Source organism: Dendropsophus ebraccatus, chromosome 3 (genome assembly GCF_027789765.1).
Source record: "Dendropsophus ebraccatus isolate aDenEbr1 chromosome 3, aDenEbr1.pat, whole genome shotgun sequence".
NCBI lineage: Eukaryota > Metazoa > Chordata > Amphibia > Anura > Hylidae > Dendropsophus > Dendropsophus ebraccatus.
The window spans coordinates 187,412,711-187,435,372 of NC_091456.1; the positions used below are offsets into that span (position 1 = coordinate 187,412,711).

Sequence of the window (22,662 nt, forward strand, 5' to 3'; positions counted from 1 at the left end):
AATGGAGAGGGTAAGTATTAGGTATCGTGCCGCTGGGTCCGTCGTGCAGGATAGTATTTGACATGGCAGGGACTTGTGTATAGCTAGGGCCACACCCTTGGTTCTAGAATCAGGGTTATTGGCGAAGAACCATTGTGTATAGTGTCTGTCGCGGATCGTGGGTGCATGGCCTGTTTTAAAGTGCGTCTCCTGTAAGCAGAGTATATGTACCTTCCGGCGGTGGAAATGGTGGAGAACCTGCGATCTTTTCCGGGGCGTTTCAATCCCCTCGCGTTGTAGTTTGCTACATGTAAATCCGCCATTCAGGAAGGATGTAGGTAGGCACCGCCGAAGACCTCCAGGGAATGTCCGGGACTGGGATATGAAATGAGACCGAGAAAATCAGGGTGGGGGAGACACAGACAAACAGGGGAGCACACAAAGACAACAACAGCAGTAAAGGCAAAACTGCAGCGTATACTCTAAGAACCTCAAACTGAGTACTACCAGGCCCGGAAATGTCCAGGCTGGGTTTCCCATCTATTGGGGGGAAGAGACAGCTAAGCATGTAAAGGCATAGACCTAAGGCTCCCTCCCAGACCCAGATGATGAAATGCAAACAAATTACAGGCATAACTCGGCTGAAAATCATAGAAACTGATTAAACAATAACGGGGGTATCTACAGGGCTAGAGACGAGATGCTGTCCATGGCTCAGGGAAGGGGGGCTCGGGAGCCAGCGTGGGCTGGGGAGTGCGAGGGAGAAGTCGGGGCAGGTCGGGGACCATCTCGCCTGGAGGATCGGGGCCCCACGGGCGTCGAGTTGGGAGATCGGGGCGAGAAAGGCCTTTTGGTGCTCCTGGAGGAGGGCCACTCAGGTATGGAGATGTTGGTGATGTTTAAATCTCGTAGAAATCCCGGGATGTCTTCTGGCGCGCGCAGGGTGAGGGACCGACCATTCAAGCGCACAATGAGGGCGAAGGGGAATCCCCAGCGGAAGGGGATATTACGGTCACGTAGGATGTCCAACACCGGGCGGAGAGTGGCCCTTTGGGCCAAGGTATGTCGGGAGAGGTCCTGTAGGATAGGCAGATGCACTCCTCTGTAGGTGACATTGCGTCGGCGCCGGGCTCTTTAGTAGAGTAAAAGTGGACGCGGCAGATGACATCCCTGGGTCTCTGGTTGTCTCGGCTAGGGGGCTGTAGTGCCCTATGCGCTCTGTCTATCTCGATGTGCGTATTAGGTGGCTGCTCCAGGAGGTCATTAAAGATGGTGGACAGCACCGCAAGTAGATCAGAGGAAGGCACAGATTCTGGGAGGCCGCGGATCCTGAGATTATTGCGCCTGTTGCGGTTTTCAATATCGTCTTTGTGTTGTTGCAGGACAAACAGCTGATCAGAATGTGATTGCACATCGTGTTGAAGGGCTAGCAGAGTTGTGGAGGTAGTCTCCTGCGCAGTTTCCAATACATCTACTTTAGATGAGACCGTTGTGAGTTCAGCATGAAATTGCGCAAATTCATGTTTACATTTATCTAGTACAGGGGTCCTCAACTGGCGGACCGAACCCGAACCCGGACCGCAGAGGCCAGCTGTCTGGACCCCTGGTCAGACCTCCTAACCGCCCCGGATCCGGTCCGTCCCGGGGCGGTTAGGAGGTCCCGCTCCCCACCGCACTGCCTCCCGCCCCATAGGCGTACTGTCCTTAGATGTCAGTACGCCTGTGGGGCTGGGGGCAGTGTCGGTCCGGCCCCCGGCTGATACGCGCTCTGTAGGGATGTCCCGGGGATTCCCCAGCAGAGCGCGCACCACAGACCTCGGTGTACGCCGCCGGCCTGTCCTTCCCGGAAGTGCAGGCCGGCGGCGTACGCTGAGGTCATTGATGCGCGTTCTGCTGGGGAATCCCCGGGACATCCCTACAGAGCGCGTATCAGCCGGGGGCCGGACCGACGGGAAGAGAAGAAGACAGCCGCAGCGGGGAACGAGGTGATAGGTGAGTTGTTTTTGTTATTTTTTTTTTCTGTCTGGGGGGCATCTACAAGGGGAGAGCGCACAGGTGGACTATATACTACAGGGGGGACCTCACAGGGGGCTATATACTACTGATGGGGCTATATACTACTGGGGGGAGAGCACAGGGGGCTATATACTACAGGGGGGACCTCACAGGGGGCTATATACTACTGAGGGGGCTATATACTACTGGGGGGAGCGCACAGGGGATTATATACTACAGGGGGACCTCACAGGGGGCTATATACTACTGAGGGGGCTATATACTACTGGGGGGAGCGCACAGGGGGCTATATACTACAGGGGGGACCTCACAGGGGGCTATATACTACTGAGGGGGCTATATACTACTGGGGGGAGCGCACAGGGGATTATATACTACAGGGGGGACCTCACAGGGGCTATATACTACAGGGGGAAAGCACAAGGGGGGCTATATACTACTGGGGGGGACCTCACAGGGGGCTATATACTACTGGGGGGAGAGCACAGGGGCGCTATATACTACTGGGGGGAGCTCACAGGGGGCTATATACCACAGGGGGACAGCGCACGGGGGGGCTATATACTACAGGGGGAGCTCACAGGGGGCTATATACTACAGGGGGGAGCTCACAGGGGGGCTATATACTACTTGGGGGGAGCTCACGGGGGCTATATACTACTGGGGGGAGCTCACAGGGGGCTATATACTACAGGGGGAGAGCACAGGGGGGCTATATACTACTGGGGGGAGCTCACAGGGGGCTATATACTACTGGGGGACAGCGCACAGGGGGCTATATACTACAGGTGGAGAGCGCACAGGGGGGCTATATACTACTGGGGGGAGCTCACAGGGGGCTATATTCTACAGGGGGGAGCTCACAGGGGGCTATATTCTACAGGGGGAGAGCACACGGGGAGGCTATATACTACTGGGGGTAGCTCACAGGGGGCTATATACTACTGGGGGACAGCGCACAGGGGGCTATATTTTACAGGGGAGAGCGCACAGGGGGGCTATATACTACTGGGGGAGCAACAGGGGGGCTATATACTACCAGGGCAGTCACCCCCTTTGTACCTAATATCAAAGGCCTGGTGAGAGAAAAAAATGCCAGTTTTCCCGCTAATAAGCAGCAATTTTGTATATAAATAGTTGAACGTTTGTGACAAAGTAACAAAACACGTTTCCTACTGATGTTCAGCTCGGACCTTCACCTGACAATAGACCCCGGTAAGTGGACCTTCACTAAAAGTTGTTGAGTACCCCTGATCTAGTAGTTGCTTGGCCAGAGTGGAAATGTCGGTTTTAGTAGGAAGGGACTGGGTAAGAGCCCTGAGATCCGCCAGGGACACCGGCCTATTGTCATCCAGTACTGAGGGGCGGCTGGCAGTCAGTGGAAATGGCAAGTCAGGGACTCCAGAGGTAGCAGATTGGGAGCAAACCCTGAAAATAGGGGGGTGCCCTCCAGGGAAGAAGGTACGTCCGGCAGCCTCCTAGGTGACAATATTCGGCCGTGAGGTGAGACAGCAGTGGCCGGTGCGTGGATGAGGGCAACCGTGTGGGTTACAGCCGCCGTGGTATGCGGGGGTGAGCTTCCCCAAGAGGATCCTGTGGACCAGTGGGACGAGGAGGCTGGAGAGAGCCCCCCTTGAGCAGGTTCGGGTAAGGGCAGGGGGTCCCCCAGCTGGGTTTGAGCAGGCATTGGGGGTGCGAACCATGGGTTGTGCTCCGCGCCGCCGTCCCATGGTGCTGTCTGGGGGTTGAGGCCTGGTGTGGCAGTAGGCGGCAAGGCTGCAGTAGTAGGCCCGATGGGGGGGTCGGCCTGGGAGCGGCACGGCGGTAGTGCCACGGATAGGGGGGCACAGTGCGGGGGCACTCTGGTCAGTGTCCTCCCGCTGCCGCCGCTCCTCCGGCTCGCTCTGTGTCTGCTGCGCGCCGCTCGGCCTAGGATCAAGATGGCCGCCGAAGGTCCCGTCGGGCCGCGTGTGCAGCTGCGAGGAGGCCGGGGTAGTCGTCTCTGGTTGCTGCAGGGAGGTGTCGGTGCCGGCGGAGGACCTCGGTAGGTGTCGGTGCTCAATTGCGGCCACAGATGATCTTGTGCGGGCTGCTGTAGGGTGGTCAGGTGCCTCGTCAGCATGGCGGCGGCCATTTTCTGTGTCCTGCAGCTCCGTGCCTGATGTGGGTGCTGGTGTCTCCGGGCGGGCGAAATATGCCCCGATGTCCCCCTGTGGGGGTGTAGAGCGGGTTAAGGAATGTCCCCTGTTCTTTTTAGCGGTCTTCCCCATGTTGAAGAGGGCCGATACCAGCAGATTGTAGTCTGGGTCTGGAGGAGCTCAGGCTGAAGCGTCCTCACACGGCCATAGTTGGTCACGCCCCCCTCGCTTCAGTTTTTAAAATGGCAATTTGCATATGTCACATACACACTAGCACGTGACGTGGATGCCACTGCAAGGGGTTAATCTATTTTCACTCACTCAATCTTGCACTCACCTACCGCTTCAGGTGGCAAATTGAGCATAAATCCCACCCCAACACAGTCCAAGCACCTCAACACACACGCTGCCACCACCTTTCAAATTATAATTAAAAAAAAAAAATAAATTGAAGCACATTACAAAGTTCTATAACTCTGTAATGTGCTTCAATCACCTGTCTGCCTCCCTTCCCTGTCTTTTCCCCCTTCCACCCCCCACCAGGAAGTGTCCTAACTCACACAGACCTAATTACTGTCGTCACCATCACCAAGCTCTTCTCTCAGCTCCTTCTCCTGTTACACTAGCCTTCCCCTCCCCGCCTTTTCAGGTGACTCAGCTTGCTCAGCTCCCATTGGCTGAACAACTGCAAGCCATCACTTGGACTGGGGAGGGGGGGGCTGCTGTAACAGGACCTAGACCAGCCCTCCTGCTGATGACTCATTCTCACAAGAAGGAGCTGCCTGGTGACGGTGACGGCAGTCATTAGGTCTGTGTGAGTTAGGACACTTCCTGGTGGGGGGTGAAGGGGGAAAAGACAGGGAAGGGAGGCAGATAGGTGATTGAAGCACATTACAGAGTTATATAACTTTGTAATGTGCTTCAATTACTGGGAAAAAGTTTTTCATGGCACTTGTCCTTTAAGTGTGAAAGGACACTGTCAACCCACAACACCACTCACTGGCACTCACAGGGTTAAAACACTACATCCAAAGGCTATGGATTCTTAGAGCATACAAGGACCAAACTTATTAAAGTTTTAAGCTTTAATAGACAAAAGGTACAGTGCTTACAAAAAAAAAGTAAAATAAGATGACATACATACATACTATAACAGTATCTAAGACTTACAATAGTCGTTGCCTTCCCAGGGGGTAGGAGAAATCATGGATCGCAGCTCAGTCAGACTGACCCCTACACTGCCATCCCAGTTTTGCTGTTGCCGCCATATTTTATACAGTCAAAACTCAGCTCAGATTTCAGAGCTGCCCATCAGGTTATTAGGATAATGAGTTGTCCCTGATTGGCCGCCCATCAGGTGATTAGGATAATGAGTTGTCCCTAATTGGCTGATTAGGTGATAATGGGGACGGACCAGGGACACCTCATTGCATATGTCCTGTAATTGAACCATTGCCCTATGGTTGGGGGTGTTGTGTTTGAGTGGGTCTATCCATTCATTGAAGTAGATAAGAACTCCAGGTTTCCCCGAGACCCTTAATAAACCAGGCGTAGTGTTTCCTGACCAGAGATCCTCAATAAACTACCCAGAGTTTATGATGTTTCGACAAGCTAAGGTATAGTGAGTGGAATACACATAACGGTCTGTAGTGTGTGAATACGTAAAACACTTTCATACCACATATAATATAACTGTACACACAATAGGAACAGGGCTGTCCATATTCCTCACAGCATATACTCCAAAATGTTATAAAGAGTAATCAGCTTAACAGTAAATACTTGCAAAGTCAATATTTGCCTAGAAAATGAACTTTATCCCCCAAAACACATTTCAACATCATTGCAGCCCTGCCTTAAAAGGACCAGCTAACATTGTTTCAGTGATTGCTCCATTAACACAGGTGTGGGTGTTGATGAGGACAGGGCTGGAGATCAATCTATCATGATTAAGTAAGAATGACACCACTGGACACTTTAAAAGGAGGCTGGTGCTTGGCATCATTGTTTCTCTTTTGTTAACCATGGTTATCGCTAAAGAAACACGTGCAGTCATCATTGCACTGCACAAAAATGGCCTAAAAGGGAAGAGTATCGCAGCTAGAAAGATTGCACCTCAGTCAACAATCTATCGTATCATCAAGAACTTCAAGAAGAGAGGTTCCATTGTTGCCAAAAAGGCTCCAGGGCGCCCAAGAAAGACCAGCAAGCACCAGGACAGTCTCTTAAAAGTGTTTCGGCTGTGGAATCGGGCTACCAGCAGTGCAGAGCTTGTTCAGGAATGGCAGCAGGCAGGTGTAAGTGCATCTGCATGCACTGTGAGGCGGAGACTCTTTGAGCAAGGCCTGGTCTCAAGGAGGGCAGCAAAGAAGCCACTTCTCTCCAGAAAAAACATCAGGGACAGACGGATATTCTGCAAAAGGTCCAGGGAGTGGACTGCTGAGGACTGGGGAAAAGTCATTTTCTCTGATGAATCCCCTTTCCGATTGTTTGGGACATCTGGAAAACAGCTTATTCGGAGAAGACGAGGTGAGCGCTACCACCAGTCTTGTCTCATGCCAACTGTAAAGCATCCTAAAACCATTCATGTGTGGGGTTGCTTCTCAGCCAAGGGAATCGGCTCTCTCACAGTCTTGCCTAAAAACACGGCCATGAATAAAGAATGGTACCAGAATGTCCTCCAAGAGCAACTTCTCCCAACCGTCCAAGAGCAGTTTGGCGATCAACAATGCCTTTTCCAGCATGATGGAGCACCTTGCCATAAAGCAAAAGGTGATAACTAAATGGCTCAGGGAGCAAAACATAGAGATTTTGGGTCCATGGCCTGGAAACTCACCAGATCTTAATCCCATTGAGAACTTGTGGTCAATCATCAAGAGATGGGTAGACAAACAAAAACCAACAAATTCTGACAAAATGCAAGCATTGATTGTGCAAGAATGGACGGCTATCAGTCAGGATTTGGTCCAGAAGTTGATTGAGAGCAGCCAGGGAGAACTGCGCAGAGGTCCTGAAGAAGAAGGGTCAACAATGCAAATATTGACTTGCTGCAGTAACTCATTCTAACTGTCAATATAAGCTTTTGTTACTCATAATATGATAAGCTTGTTTTTTTGTTTGTTTGTTTTTTTAAATTGTGATTTTTTTCCCCAACTTTTGACACTTTTACAAGAACATGCATTAACACATTGGTCCTTCTGTAACAGTCCCAGTACTGCAGCTGCTATAGTTTGTCTGTTTTACTGAGAAATTGCTCATCTCCCAACACCAAGATTTGATTTCTGAGTAAAACGTTTTCCACACTCCGAGTATTAAAATGGCTTCTTGTCTGTGTGAATTCTTTTATGTTTAGCAAGATTTGATTTATGAGAAAAACTTTTTCCACATTCTGAACATGAAAATGGCTTCTCCCCTGTGTGAATTCTTTGATGGTCAACAAGACGTGTTTTCACTATAAAACATTTTCCACATTCTGAACATGAAAATGGCTTCACCCCTGTGTGAATTCTTTGATGGCAAAGAAGATTTGATTTCTTATTAAAACATTTCCCACATTCTGAGCATGTAAATGGTGTGGCCCCTGTGTGAATTCTTTGATGGTCAACAAGACTTGATTTCTCAGTAAAACATTTCCCACATTCTGAACATGAAAATGGCTTCTCGTCTGTGTGAATTCTTTGATGCTTAACAAGATTTGATGTCAGAGTAAAACATTTCCCACATTCTGAACATGAAAATGCCTTTTCGTCTATGTGAATTTTTTGATGTAAAACAAGATTTGATTTTAAAGTAAAACATTTCCCACATTCTGAACATGAAAATGGCTTCACCCCTGTGTGAATTCTTTGATGCTTAACAAGATTTGATGTCAGAGTAAAATATTTCCCACATTCTGAACATGAAAATGCCGCCTTGTCTGTGTGACATCTTTGATGTTTAACAAGATTTAATTTATAAGTAAAACATCTCCCACATTCTGAACATGAAAATGGCTTCACCCCTGTGTGAATTCGCTTATGTTCAACAAGATGTGATTTCACGTTAAAACATTTTCCACATTCTGAACATGAAAATGTCTCCTCCCCTTTGTAAGTTCTTTGATGGTGAAGAAGACTGGATTTGACTACATTGCTGTGAGGGGCGGAGGGTGTATCTGGCATAGTGGACGGCTCCTCATATGTATCTTGTGTGATATGATCCTCTGAGGAGATCTGATGTCCCCCTGAGCTCCTGGTAGAATCATCTGCAAAGGAGAAAACACCATTTCTCTTATTTCCCAGTAATAGAAGCTTAAACATATTGCAGACATGGAAAGTTACTCTTTTTTATGTAACATAATAAGAATGATCAGATCTGTTCCCATCCACAGGAAGTGTCAGGGAGAAGAATCTAGAAGCTGGAGGCCGGGGAGATGACGTCCTTAGTAGGAAAAGAAATGGAAACTCTTCTCAAATAAAAAATAGGACTACTGACCCCCTACATATCAATAACCTGAAATACAGAAAGTGCAACAGCAACATACAGGTGCAAACACTTACTGTACATACTCCCCCCCCCCGTATACACACGATAAAAACCTGCTCTATAGATATTACAAAATGAGGATCTTCGCCAAACTATTTGACCCTACAGAGTGCACCGTGTCACCACATTAAGGTGTCCTCAGAGACATGGTCCCTACTCCAGCATTCTCACACTAGCAATGGCCTCTCCTGGGCTGAATAAGCCTACAACTGGGCAGATGGGAGCCAAATCTCTATTTATAACACTTGCAGGACATGGGTGGAGTACAAGCCAACAGGAAGCAGCCGCAGCCCCTGGAACCTGAGAGGTATCTTATCTAAAGGGCCTTTTACACGGCCTGATTATCGTAAAAAAAAAAAAAAGAAATTTAATCAATAATCTTCTGGTGTAAATGCGGCAACGATCACAACTACCACAAATATTCGCTTGTATGTCGCCGATCGTATCTTTCGGGCTTACCTCAAAATCATTGTTAATCCTTCTCCAGTCTTTCAGTGTAAACGCTCGTCGCTCACAGTATATAGATACGACCGCAATTACGGATATTCACAGAATATATACAACTGCATTTACTATGGTAATTATGATCGCATTATAAACGTTTCATAGCGATTTACCTTCTCGTTTATAACAAAAAATCATCACTTGTCGTTCACTAAATGAGCGATTTATCTGTATGTGTAAAAGGACCCTAATACTTGCTCGGAGGGCTCAGTGTGTGTGTATGAGGGTATATATACACATATACATACAGGGGACAAATGTAGCGCCCAGGAGTAAGGTACCTGTGATCATGGACACCTGCAGACATTCACTATAATGGAAGGCCATCACTATCTCACTTTATTGTACTTTCAGGGGATAACTTGCACTGTGTTGTTTTGTTGTGCACACTTGTACTCGGTATATAAGGTCTTTTTGTTATGTTCACTGTAATTGCACTGTACCTGCACCATACTCTGAAGGGGTTAATATAAAGCCAAGCTATGACACAGGAAGCTTAGAAGCCGGTAGTTTCCCACTGTTGCTGTGAGATGGTGTGCAGAGCTGAGGTTTTGGAGGGGAAAAAACAGACACTGATCTTTTCAATGTTGTTTATGTCTAGAAAGAAGCTGCTGTGTCATTCCCATAGACCTGTATGGAAACTCAATCAAAGTCTGTGGCATACTAAAGTTGTGATTGTGTGATATAAAGCTGTGATTGCTGCCCCCCTGACAGATTTGTATAACCAATCCCTGCTAACAGGAGATGTCCCCGATGATTGGAGAACAGCCAATGTTATACCAATCCACAAGAAGGGGAGTAGAGAAGAGCCCAGTAACTACAGGCCAGTGAGCCTGACATCTGTAGTAGTGAAAATGACGAAAAAGAAGATAATGGATCGCCTAAGAATCAACAACTTTGATGGATCCAAAAAAGCATGGCTTTACTGGGGGCCGATAATGTCAGACTAATCTCATTGATTTCTTTGATTATGCCACAATAGTGCTGGATGAAGGTGGTGCTGTGGATATCGCCTATCTGGACTTCAGCAAAGCTTTTGATACAGTTCCCCATCAACCCCATAAAGGGTTGATATTCCTGGAGGTGTCAGTAATATGGAAAACAATTTAGCTTGGCTAGATAAGTGGTCCAAACTGTGCAAATTGAAAAGTTTAACGTTTCCAAATGTAAAATAATGCACTTGGGGAGGAGGAATCCTCTATCAGAGTATCACATCGGCAGTACTGTGTTGGAAAAGACTTCAGAAGAGAAGGATTTAGGGGTAATGATATCGGACAGCCTTAAAATGAGTCACCAGTGCAACCAGGCGGTGGGGAAAGCAAATCGTATGCTGGGGTGTATAGCTAGAGGTATAACCAGTAGGAAGAGAGAAATTGTGATCCCGCTATATAGAGCTCTGGTGAGGCCACATCTGGAATACTGTGTCCAGTTCTGGAGACCTCATCTAAAAAAGGACATTGATAAAATAGAACGGGTCCAAAGACGCGCTACATAAATGGTGGAGGGTGTGAGGCATAAACCATATCAGGAAAGACTTAGGCCCCATTCACACATCCGTGTCAGTTTTTACTGTCAGGAAATCCAGATCAGGAGGCCTTAAATGTCATCAGGAAAGTATCAGGATTTCCTGACAGTAATCCGTTTTTACCTTCAGGAAACCATCAGGAAACCATCAGGAAAAACCTTCAGGATTTACTGATGAAAAGAAAAATAGGACATGTATTTCTGCAAACTGGATGGTCACAGCTTGCAGAATTACATCTCCCATCATGCTTGGCTGACAGGTCATGATGGAAGTTGTACTTCTGCAGTCTGTGGTCACCCAGGTTGCAGAAGTACAACTCCCATCATGACTTGTCAGCAGGGGCATGGTGGGAGTTGTACTTCTGCAACATGGATGGCCACAGGCTGCAGAAGTAGAACTCCCATCATGGCCTGTCAGCGTCGAGTGGCCGCGGGGGGGTGCGGGGGTGCGGCGAGTGGCCGCAGGGGGGGGTGCGGGGGTGCCGCGAGTGGCCGCGGGGGGTACCTGTAGACAGGGATGCGGACGAAGAGGCAGCAGGACGACGGGGCAGAGGCGGAAGGTGAGTGGAACTCCGGACGCTTTCCTGATGTGCATCAGGAAAGCGTCCGGGGCCCGGGCGATCCCATAGACTCCTATGGGCCGGATTTCCGGACGAAAATAGGACCGGTTCTAAAAAATCCAGTCCTATTTTCCGGAATGGACACCCTTCCGGAAAATTACGGAAGGGTGTCCGTGTCCAATGTAAGTCTATGCGTCCGTAAATCCGTCCGGATTTCCTGATAGGAAATCCGGGTGGTTTTTCCGGACGTGTGAAGGGGGCCTTAAGGATTTGAATCTGTATAGTCTGGAGGAAAGAAGGGAAAGGGGGGACATGACGGAAACCTTTAAGTATGTTACAGGACTAAATAAGGTTCAAGAGGGAAGTGTTTTAGTAAAAAACTGAGCTCAAGAACAAGAGGACACAGTGAGAGGTTAATTGGGGGAAAGATCAGAAGCAACGTGAAAAAATATTATTTTACTGAAAGAGTAGTAGATACTTGGAACAAACTTCCAGCAGAGGTGGTTGGTAAATCCACAATAACAGAATTTAAACATGCCTGGGATAAACATACATCTATCCTAAGATAATAAGAAAGGAAATACTAAAAGGGCCGACTAGATGGACCTAGTGGTTTTTTTTCTGCCGACAATCTTCTATGTTTCTATGTAAAGTTGAAACATTGTATCTGTTAAGGCCGTGCTTCTCCACTCCACCCCGCCCACTAGAAAGTTCTAATTTTCTCCCAAACAGTATAAAAGGAAGAGTCAGTCAGTCACCTGCTATTCTGTAGAGACCAGAGGAGTGAAGAGACTCTGCTAGACCGCACAGAAGACGAAGAAGAAACCGCTGTTTCCTGTGAACCCTGACTGTCTGGACTTATTACCCATTGGGGTGCACCACGTCTTACCATCCCTCCCAGAGAGCAGTAACACGTGGTGACACCTCAATAGTGTCTGAGGGCCGAGCACTGTCACCACTTCAACCCCGGGCGCTACAGACATATCTGGATACTTAGGGGCACATAAGGGGGGATGCAACATGGATTTCAAAATTTTAAATCCAGCTGTGGCATCTACCCTCCATGTCCGTTCACTGCAGATCATATCAGGAAGCCCATTCAGCTCAATAGTCGTAGTATAATAATTTTACTTAATATTAAAAAAAAAAAAGGATGTGTGAAAATTCATTGGGAGCGTTATTTGAAAAAAAGGTGATTCCCGCTACAGATCCTGTCTGTGCTAGTCGCTCCTCACAAGTGCTTCTGCTGCCATCTACTGGTGTCTGTGCTAAGTCCTTCTGGGTCGAAGAGAGCCCATGTGCTAGCGCTGTCTACTGCTTTTCTGGGAGAAAGCGCCATTTTACAACGCTGATCCACCGGCGTCCAATGATGTCATAGAGAAGAGGTGAGTATACACAGCTGATCCACCAACGGCCATTGCTGTCCTAGAAGAAAACTTAATTTAATGCGGCTGGCCCACCGATGTCCACTGCTGTCCTTGGGAGATAGTGTCACTTTACGCTTCTCAATTACCAATATCCACAGCTTTCCTGGGAGAAAATTGATGTTACGCCGCCGATCCGCAGATGTCCACTGCTGTCTATGGCAGAAATTGAAAATTTTCCTTTTTTTAAATTGTGATTTTTCCAACTTTTGACACTTGCATGAACATGCATTACCACATTGGTCCTTCTGTAATAAACCCAGTACTGCAGCTGCTATAGTTTGGCTGTTTGGCTTGAGTAAAACATTTCCCACACTATGAATATTAAAATGGCTTCTCTTCTGTGTGAATTCTTCGATGTTAAACAAGATTTGATTTTTCAGTAAAACATTTGCCACGATCTGAACGTAAAAATGGCTTGTCATCTGTGTGACTTTGATGTTTAAATATATTATCAGATTTTTTAAAAAATACATGATTTCTTAGAAAAACAGCCCCTCTTTCTGAACATGGAACTGGCTACTTTCTTTTGTGAAATTTGATTTACAAGTAAAACATTTCTCACATTTTGAACATGAAAATGGCTTCTCTTCCGTGTGAATTCTTTGGTGTTTAACAAGATTTGATTTTTCAGTAAAACATTTCCCACAATCTAAACATGAAAATGGCTTCTCTTTTGTGTGAATTCTTTGGTGTTTAACAAGATTTGATTTCAGAGTAAAACATTTTCCACATTCTGAACATGAAAATGGCTGATCTCCTGTATGAGTTCTTTGATGCTCAACAAGATTTGATTTTACAGTAAAACATTTTCCACATTCTGAATATGAAAAAGGCTTCTCCATTGTGTGAAATCTTTGATGGTGAAGATTTTATAGTAAAACAGTTCCCACATTCCGAACATGAAAATGGCTTCTCCCCTGTGTGAGTTTTCTGATGATGAACAAGAGATGATTTGAGTAAAAATTCTTCCACAGTCTGAACATGAAAATGCCCTCTCCCCTATAAGATATTTTTTGTGAGTAAAACATTTTTCACGTTGTAAATATGAAAACTGAGGCTTTCCTATATTTTCTCTTTGATGCTCATTGTCTTTTCTGTAAATGTCAGCTTGCTGTGATGAGCTCCACGACGCCACCATAGAACAATGCCAACATTTACCTTAGTGAGGGACCACAGCTTGAAGAACATTTGGACATCCAGGGTATGGAACTTTTCTTCCAGATCATTTTTTGGATTTTCACAAAAAGATGGAAGAACGATGTCTTGTGATCGGTGGTAATCTGAAACCACCTTAGGTAGGAAGTTAGGATCTGTATTCAGGATTATCCTATCTTGGATAACACAGTAGGGACAGGCTATGGTTAGAGCCTGGAGCTCACGTATCCGCCTTACTGAGGAGATGGCAACTAAGAAAGCAGTCTTAAAGGAGCGTAGTCTCAAAGGAGATCTAGAAAGACGTTCCAAGACTACATTTAAATGCGGATAAATATTTTATAGGGTAGGATTAATTTTTGATGCCTTTTTTTATAAATCTCTTGATCCAACGATGGTCGGCTAGGTTGGTATCATGCATAGCGGATAAAGCAGAAGTTTGAATTTTAAGGATAGCAGGTTTAAGACCTTTAAAGGGGTTGTCCGGCGATAAAAAATTTTTCACAGAATAACACACATTACAAAGTTATACAACTTTGTAATGTATGTTATGTCTGTGAATGGCCCCCTTCCCCGTGTCCCACCACCCCCACCCATGTACCCGGAAGTGTGGTGCGCTATACATTACCTGTCACGTGCCGACCACGGTCTCCGATCCTCAGCAGTGACGTCTTCTTCGGGAGGCCAGCGGTTCTTCCCGAGTGCCGGCCGCCCTCTGCAGCGTCATCCGAAGCTCAGCCGCGATTGGCTGAGCATAACTGTGCTCAGCCAATCGCGGCTGAGCAGCTGATGAAGTGGCCGCGTCATCAGCCGCTCAGCCGCGATTGGCTGAGCACAGTTATGCTCAGCCAATCGCGGCTGAGCTTCGGATGACGCTGCAGAGGGTTGCCGGCACTCGGGAAGATCCGCTGGCCTCCCGAAGAAGACGTCACTGCTGACGATCGGAGACCGTGGACGACACGAGATGCGGTGAGTATAATGCACCACACTTCCGGGTCTAGCGTGGGTGGGGGGAAACACGGGGAAGGGGGCCATTCACAGACATAACATACATTACAAAGTTGTATAACTTTGTAATGTGTGTTATTCTGTGAATAATTTTTTATCGCCGGACAACCCCTTTAACTAAACCTGCCTGCAAGAAGTCCAGAATTTGAGGCATGTTGGGTGGTGATGGCATCTGAGGTGGAGAATCACACCAGGCACAAAAAAAAACCTTTCCACAACTTCAAATATATCTTTGCTGTGACTGGTTTCCTGCTTTTTATCAGCGTGGAAATCACCACATCTGAAAGTCCGCTATTCTTAAGGATGGACTTTTGAGGACCCAGGCAGAAAGAAGAAGATGAGCTGGGTTTGGATGGTATACCGAACCCTGATGAAGGTCCTGTAGAAGAGGGAGATGTAGCGGATGGTCTATCGCTAACTTTTGGAGAAGACCAAACCAACTCCTCTTGGGCCAATAAGGGACAATTAGTATTACAGTGGTCCTTTCTGTTAGGATCTCCTGTAGGACCTTTGGCTGGGTGAAAGGACCAAGGTTGGTCTAGAGCTACGGATTTAGTGAAAAAAAGATGTCCACTTTCCGGTTGTTCCTGGTAGTGAACGGGTCTATCTCAGGGACTCCAAGTGAGAGGTGGCCTGATTAAAAATGGCGTTCTTCAGAGACCACTTGCCTGTATCTATGATGTTCCTACTGAGGAAGTCCGCTTGAATATTCATTGTTCCCCTGAGGTGGGTAACAGACAGAGATCTGATGTTTTCTTCTGCCCAGATAAAAATCTTATCCGATAGGGACTGCAATGCGGTCACCTTTGAGCTGCCTTGTCGCCTTAGATGGGATACAGCTGACATGTTGTCCGATAACACGTGAACGTGTGCATTCTTTAATGTATGCTTGGCTTGAAGAAATAACATCTGCATGGTCTTTAGCTCTTGGTAGTTGGAAGACATGTTTGTCATGTGGGGAGGCCATGTTCCCTGAAATAATAGAGATCCCATCTGGGCTCTCCACCCTAATTTGCTGGCATCTGTGTACACTCGTATTTTGTGGTGTAGATTGCAGGAAACTTCTTTGATTAAGTTGTTGGTCTGAAGCCACTACTTTCGAGATATTCTCACCAAGGGTGGTTGAGGGTGTTTACGCCCAAAGTCGTTTTTGGAGGCATCTGGAATGCTCTTGGCTCCAGGACACCGCTGGTATGCAGGAAGTATGCAGGAAGATCCAAGGATCGATATCGCCTCCCGTATCTTGCGCTTCTTTTTCCTGATTCTAAGAACTAGTTTCCCTTTTTTGTCTGCTGAGCGAAAACACATCTGTAATTTTGAGTCCACCAATATTCACAGGAATACTTTTTGTTGAGACGGGGTTAAATCAGATTTTTTTTTTTAGATTGATTATTGAGTCTACTGATCCCAGTAGGGACTGAACCATCTGTAGATCCTCCTGTAGTTTCTGGGTATATTCTGCAATCAGAAGAAGCTGCAACACATGGTGACACCAAGACAATGTCTGAGGGCCCAGCATTGGCAACACTTCATAAAGGGACATAAGGGGGGGGGGTGCATTCACCATGGATTTTAAAATTTGAATATAGCTGTGACAAAATGATCCATCTACCCTCCATGTCTGTTCAGTGCAGATGGTATCAGGTAGTGATTAAAGAGAAGGAGGAGAGGGGGCAACCTTGTGTTGTTCCCGTAAACATGTCAAAGGGCAAAGTATTATGGTGCATTTACACAGAGATTTATCTGCCAGATTTTGGAAGCCAAAGCCAAGAATAGATTTGAAAAGAGGAGAAATCTCAGTCTTTCCTTTATGGCCTGTTCTCTATTTATAGTCTGTTCATGGCTTTGGCTTCAAAAATCTGTCTCTCTTTGTGTGTAAACGCACCATGAAGTCTGTTGATCTGGAGTTGCCGTCAGTTTCTGTGTAAGTTATAATATATTGGGAGAATATAAGGCCAAACCGTCTACGCTGAATAGTGGTGGGAATAAAGGGCCATGAGGTCTTGTCGGAGGCCTTTCCTGCATCTACCCTAAGTATAATGGTCAAAGGTCATGAGGGGTCGTGAATTCGATCACTTATGAATTCTTAACCCTAGTAACAAGCACTCGTCATTACCGAGCCATGTCTGTGAGCGCCGGGACTATCTGTGTTTTGTCTCTTTTTTTTTTTAACAGAGAAAAGACCAAATATCGTCACGAAGGGAAAAAGGAGCTCAACCAAATGTATAACGCTGATTTAAAGATGGAATAAAAAATAAATAAATAAAGTGAGTATATTACATAGCTGCTAGTGATCACAACCCCTGTTTTGTTTTTTTTTTTAATTTTCACAACAGGTACCGCCGGGACTGTGATGTATATTAAAATTTAGGCAGAATGATAATATAGCTGGAAAACTGACAGGACACAGAGCTTATAATATTCCACACAGAATAGTTACAGCCGGTGACTGAGGAGAATGTGTGACTGTTCTCTGCATTTAGTGGTCACTACTCACCTGGGCGGTTACCTGTAGTGATGTCCTCCTTATACTGCTCATCACTGCTGTCATCTGTCTCTTCTTCTTTTACCCTTATGTCTATGGCATTCATAGAGTTTAGATGTTTCCCCATAGGAATGTCTCCCTTATACTGCTCATCACTGCTGTCATCTGTGTCTTCTTCTTCTTCTTTTACTACTATGTCCATAGCCATTTTATGATTCAGATGCTCCCCGATAGTAATTTCCTCCTTGTACTGCTCATTACCGCTCACATCTGTCTCTGGAGCATTAATATTGTTCACATCTTCCCCCTGATTCATAAGATGTGAGAGAAATATTGTAGAAGTCATCAGACAGTCGGAGAAGTCAGGTGGGATGTACAGATCATAGGGAACATCTCCATCTACCTGATCCTGTGGAAGAAGAGGACGGGGACATCTCTCTGGTGCTGTTCTCTTACTGGATCTGACTGGAGGGAACACATACAGAGACTGAATTCATTCTTTCCATCCAGATAATACAGAGAGGAGGTGTGTATATAGTCCTGTCTATTACCTGCTGATGGGAGGGGCTGCTGATCCTCCAGCATCACATCCTTGTACTGATCCTTGTGTCCTTCTACATACTCCCACTCCTCCATGGAGAAATAGACCGCCACGTCCTGACACCTTATAGGAACCTGACACACACAATGATCACACAGTCATCCCCCCCCACCCCTCCAGTGGTGTTACTGTATAATGTCCCAGCATTCCCAGCAGCCACAGTCTCACCTCTCCACTCAGCAGCTCCACCATCTTGTTGGTTACTTCTAGGATCTTCTCTTCCTCCATTTCCTCATGTATCAGGGGCCCCGGGATTGGGCTCAGGGTTCTTCCCCATCCTTCACACCCAGGGGCCCCACAGCGCCCACTAGAGGACTTCTTCACTACTGTGTAATCCTGTGTATGGAGAGACACATTACTATCACTCCATCCATTCCCAGAATCCCTCACCTCTCCAGTCCTATCCATCTGTTATTCCATAGATAAGAATGATGTTATGATGACATCGCTCCCAGAATCCCTCACCTCTCCAGTCCTATCCATCTGTTATTCCATAGATAAGAATAATGTCATGATGACATCACTCCCAGAATCCCTCACCTCTCCAGTCCTATCCATCTGTTATTCCATAGATAAGAATAATGTCATGATGACATCACTCCCAGAATCCCTCACCTCTCCAGTCCTATCCATCTGTTATTGCATAGATAAGAATGTCATGATGACATCACTCCCAGAATCCCTCACCTCTCCAGTCCTATCCATCTGTTATTCCATAGATAAGAATGATGTCATGATGACATCACTCCCAGAATCCCTCACCTCTCCAGTCCTATCCATCTGTTATTCCATAGATAAGAATAATGTCATGATGACATCACTCCCAGAATCCCTCACCTCTCCAGTCCTATCCATCTGTTATTCCATAGATAAGAATGATGTCATGATGACATCACTCCCAGAATCCCTCACCTCTCCAGTCCTATCCATCTGTTATTCCATAGATAAGAATGATGTCATGATGACATCACTCCCAGAATCCCTCACCTCCCCAGTAAGCAGGAAGAGTATGTGTAGGGTGAGGGTTATTATCCTCTCGGCCATCTTGTCTCTGTCTCTCTCCATGGTTGATGGGTCGGTCTCTTATATAGAAGATATCAGCAGAGGATCCTGGAGAGATGAATAGAAAGTAGAGGATACAATGTATAATAAAGAATGGGAATAAAAAGTACAACAAACCCGGCACAGCGATAGAAAGAAACACGTTATGAATGTGTAAAGATGTTTGAGATCTTGTGATGCGTCATAGAAAGAAAACTTTATCCTCACAACTCAGCACCGCAGGGACGGGGCAGGGGGGGGGGGGGTTGGGGGGGCCCTGGTGCAAGAGGTCAACCTGGCCGCCAACCCAACCTTCCTAAGGTCACTGTGTTCCTACTATTAAAGGACACCTGTCACCCCCCGTGCCGGGGTGACAGGCTCCCGACCCCCTGTTAGATCCCCCTATACTTACGTGATCCCGCCGATTTCAGCGCCCGAAGCCCGGCGCGCGCTGACAGCAGAGTCAGATGCCCATAGCGAATGAATACCTGTAGTGTCCTGTATACTTGCAGGGTCGTATTTACCATTAGGCACCCTGGTGCGTAGGGTAGCACCTTGCAGAGGGGCAGTACCCTCCCGTTCAGACTTGCCAAAAAATCTTTGGTCAGGTCTTGTATAGCGGTGTTATCCAGTCACAGTATGGCGGTAATGGTCAGGTCTGGTATGGCAGTGTTATTCAGTCACAGTGTGTCGGTATTGGTCATGTCTGGTATGGCGGTGTTATCCAGTCACAGTATGGCGGTATTGGTCAGGTCTGGCAGTGTTATTCAGTCACAGTGTGTCGGTATTGGTCATGTCTGGTATGGCAGTGTTATCCAGTTACAGTATGGCGGTATTGGTCAGGTCTGGTGTGGCGGTGTTCTCCAGTCACAGTGTGGTGGTATTGGTCAGGTCTGGTATAGTGGTGTTATCCAGTCACAGCATGGCGGTATTGGTCAGGTGTGGTATGGCAGTGTTATCCAGTCACAGTATGGCGGTATTGGTCAGGTCTGGTATGACAGTGTTATCCAGCACAATATTGCGGTATTGGTCAGGTCTGGTGTGGCAGTGTTATCAGTCACAGTATGGCGGTATTGGTCAGGTCTGGTGTGGCAGTGTTATCCAGTCATAGTATGGTGGTATTGGTCAAGTGTGTTATGACAGTGTTATCCCGTCACAGTAAGGTGGTATTGGTCAGGTCTGGTATAGTGGTGTTATCCAGTCACAGTATGGCGGTATTGGGCAGGTCTGATATGATGGTGTTATCCAGTCACAGTTTGGTGGTATTGGTCAGGTCTGGTATGGCGGTGTTATCCAGTCACAGTATGGCGGTATTGGTCAGGTCTGGTGTGGCAGTGTCTTTCAGTCACAGTATGGTGGCATTGGTCAGGTCTGGTATGACAGTGTTACCCAGTCACAGTATGGCGGTATTGATCAGGTCTGGTGTGGCAGTGTCACAGTTTGCTATACCTGTAGTGCCCTGTATATACATGTACTGTATAGATGGAGTAGGGGGTCCTGTATACATGTACTGTATAGATGGAGTAGGGGGCCCTGTATATACATGTACTGTATAGATGGAGTAGGGGGTCCTGTATATACATGTACTGTATAGATGGAGTAGGGGCCCCTGTATATACATGTACTGTATAGATGGAGTAGGGGCCCCTGTATATACATGTACTGTATAGATGGAGTAGGGGGTCCTGTATATACATGTACTGTATGGATGGAGTGGGGGGCCCTGTATATTTGGTCGTGCACTCCACCTGTCTCACCCAGGTGATGCAATTATTTTTGCAGGTATTAGACGGATCTTGCATGCCCAAAGCATAGGCGTATTACACGCCATGGAGAGGCCATAGTGTACATACAGTGTAGGGTCTGCCTCGATATGAGTCCACCTTATCGTGGTGAGGCAGTTTACGCTGTTTGCAAATAGTAACCAAGAGACTCATTATTTTTGTGGGAATTTTTTGGGCAGTTGGGGGGGCTGCTTTTAATTATTTTCATGTCTATGGTGGGTCTGTATCTTGCTGTTGCGGTGAGCTGTTGCATTTTTCTGTGTTTTTGTGTGTTTGCAATTTCAGCCATGGCAACGTGCTCCTGCCTAGTGTGAACAGTGTTCTAGGAGAGCTGACCAATTTTTTCCTTTTTTTCTGTGGCCCTGTATATATACATGTACTGTATAGATGGAGTAGGGGGTCCTGTATATACATGTACTGTATGGATGGAGTAGGGGGTCCTGTATATACATGTACTGTATAGATGGAGTAGGGGGTCCTGTATATACATGTACTGTATGGATGGAGTAGGGGGTCCTGTATATACATGTACTGTATAGATGGAGTAGGGGGTCCTGTATATACATGTACTGTATAGATGGAGTAGGGGGTCCTGTATATACATGTTCTGTATAGATGGAGTAGGGGGTTCTGTATATACATGTACTGTATAGATGGAGTAGGGGGCCCTGTATACATGTACTGTATGGATGAAGTAGGGGGTCCTGTATATACATGTACTGTATAGATGGAGTAGGGGGCCCTGTATATACATGTACTGTATAGATGGAGTAGGGGGTCCTGTATATACATGTACTGTATAGATGGAGTAGGGGGTCCTGTATATACATGTACTGTATAGATAGAGTAGGGGGTCCTGTATATACATGTACTGTATAGATGGAGTAGGGGGTCCTGTATATACATGTACTGTATAGATGGAGTAGGGGGTCCTGTATATACATGTTCTGTATAGATGGAATAGGGGGTTCTGTATATACATGTACTGTATAGATGGAGTAGGGGATCTACCAGTTATTACTGTGGATGTTGTGAGGCAGCTTCCCTAGCAACCATTGCTCCCTGTGACAATGAAAGCAGTAATCCTATTGGTTGCTAAGGTTCCAACTGCCGTGTCTGCTGCAGCTAATTATATCACCTGTGTTTGCAGTGAGGAGATTTTCGCAGTGAGGAGATTTTCGCAGTGAGGAGATTTTCCCATTCATCTCTATGGGGGGGGGGGCGCCGCTCTTCCCCCTCCCCCTCCCCCTCCCCTCCTGTACATCTGGGGGGGGGGGGGACCTTCTCTAACACCTTCCCGGGCACCCAATGTATCTGTGTGCCAATTTTGTGGTCAAACGGTTCAGGCGTTTGGAAGTCTATTTGGGACAGACAGACAGACTTTGATTTTTATTATATAGATATATGAAAAAAATAAAAAGTGATCAAAACGTCCGATCTTCACAAATATGGTATTAGTAAAAACTAGAGCTCATGGCGAAAAAAATGACACCCCATACAGCCCCGTAGGTGAAAAAATAAAACTGTTATAAGCGTCACAATAGGCCCATTTTATTAATAATTGCAAAAAAGGATTTCATAAAAAATATATATATAACATTAGAGAATCTGTGTAACCGGCATATGGTTGTGTTCAGACTGACCTATAGAATAATTGTATCATGTCGCTGTTACTATATAGTGCATTACGTAGACACAGGAACCTCCCAAACGTTACCATATTGCATTCTTTTTTACGATTTCACCAATTAATATCTTTATAAATAATATATTTGGAATTCCATCATACATGTTATGGTAGAATGAAAGACGCCATTACAAAGTACAACTATTCCTGTAACAAATAAGCCCTTACATGGCCTGCAGATAGAAAACTGAGAGTGCTGGAGCTCTTAGATGGGGAGGAGGGAAAAACGGAA

The 22,662-nt window shown here is 46.4% G+C and overlaps 2 protein-coding genes and 1 pseudogene across 2 annotated transcripts in view; all 3 read right to left on the reverse strand.

The window, feature by feature from the left end:
* Positions 1–22,662, reverse strand: part of LOC138786728 (oocyte zinc finger protein XlCOF6-like) — a 622,195-nt gene that overhangs the window by 525,123 nt on the left and 74,410 nt on the right. The window lies entirely within an intron of this gene.
* LOC138786591 (oocyte zinc finger protein XlCOF7.1-like) overlaps positions 1–22,662 on the reverse strand; it is a 496,490-nt gene that overhangs the window by 15,856 nt on the left and 457,972 nt on the right. The window lies entirely within an intron of this gene.
* The window catches only part of LOC138786592 (zinc finger protein 850-like), a 41,929-nt pseudogene continuing 26,416 nt past the window's right edge, over positions 7,150–22,662 (reverse strand).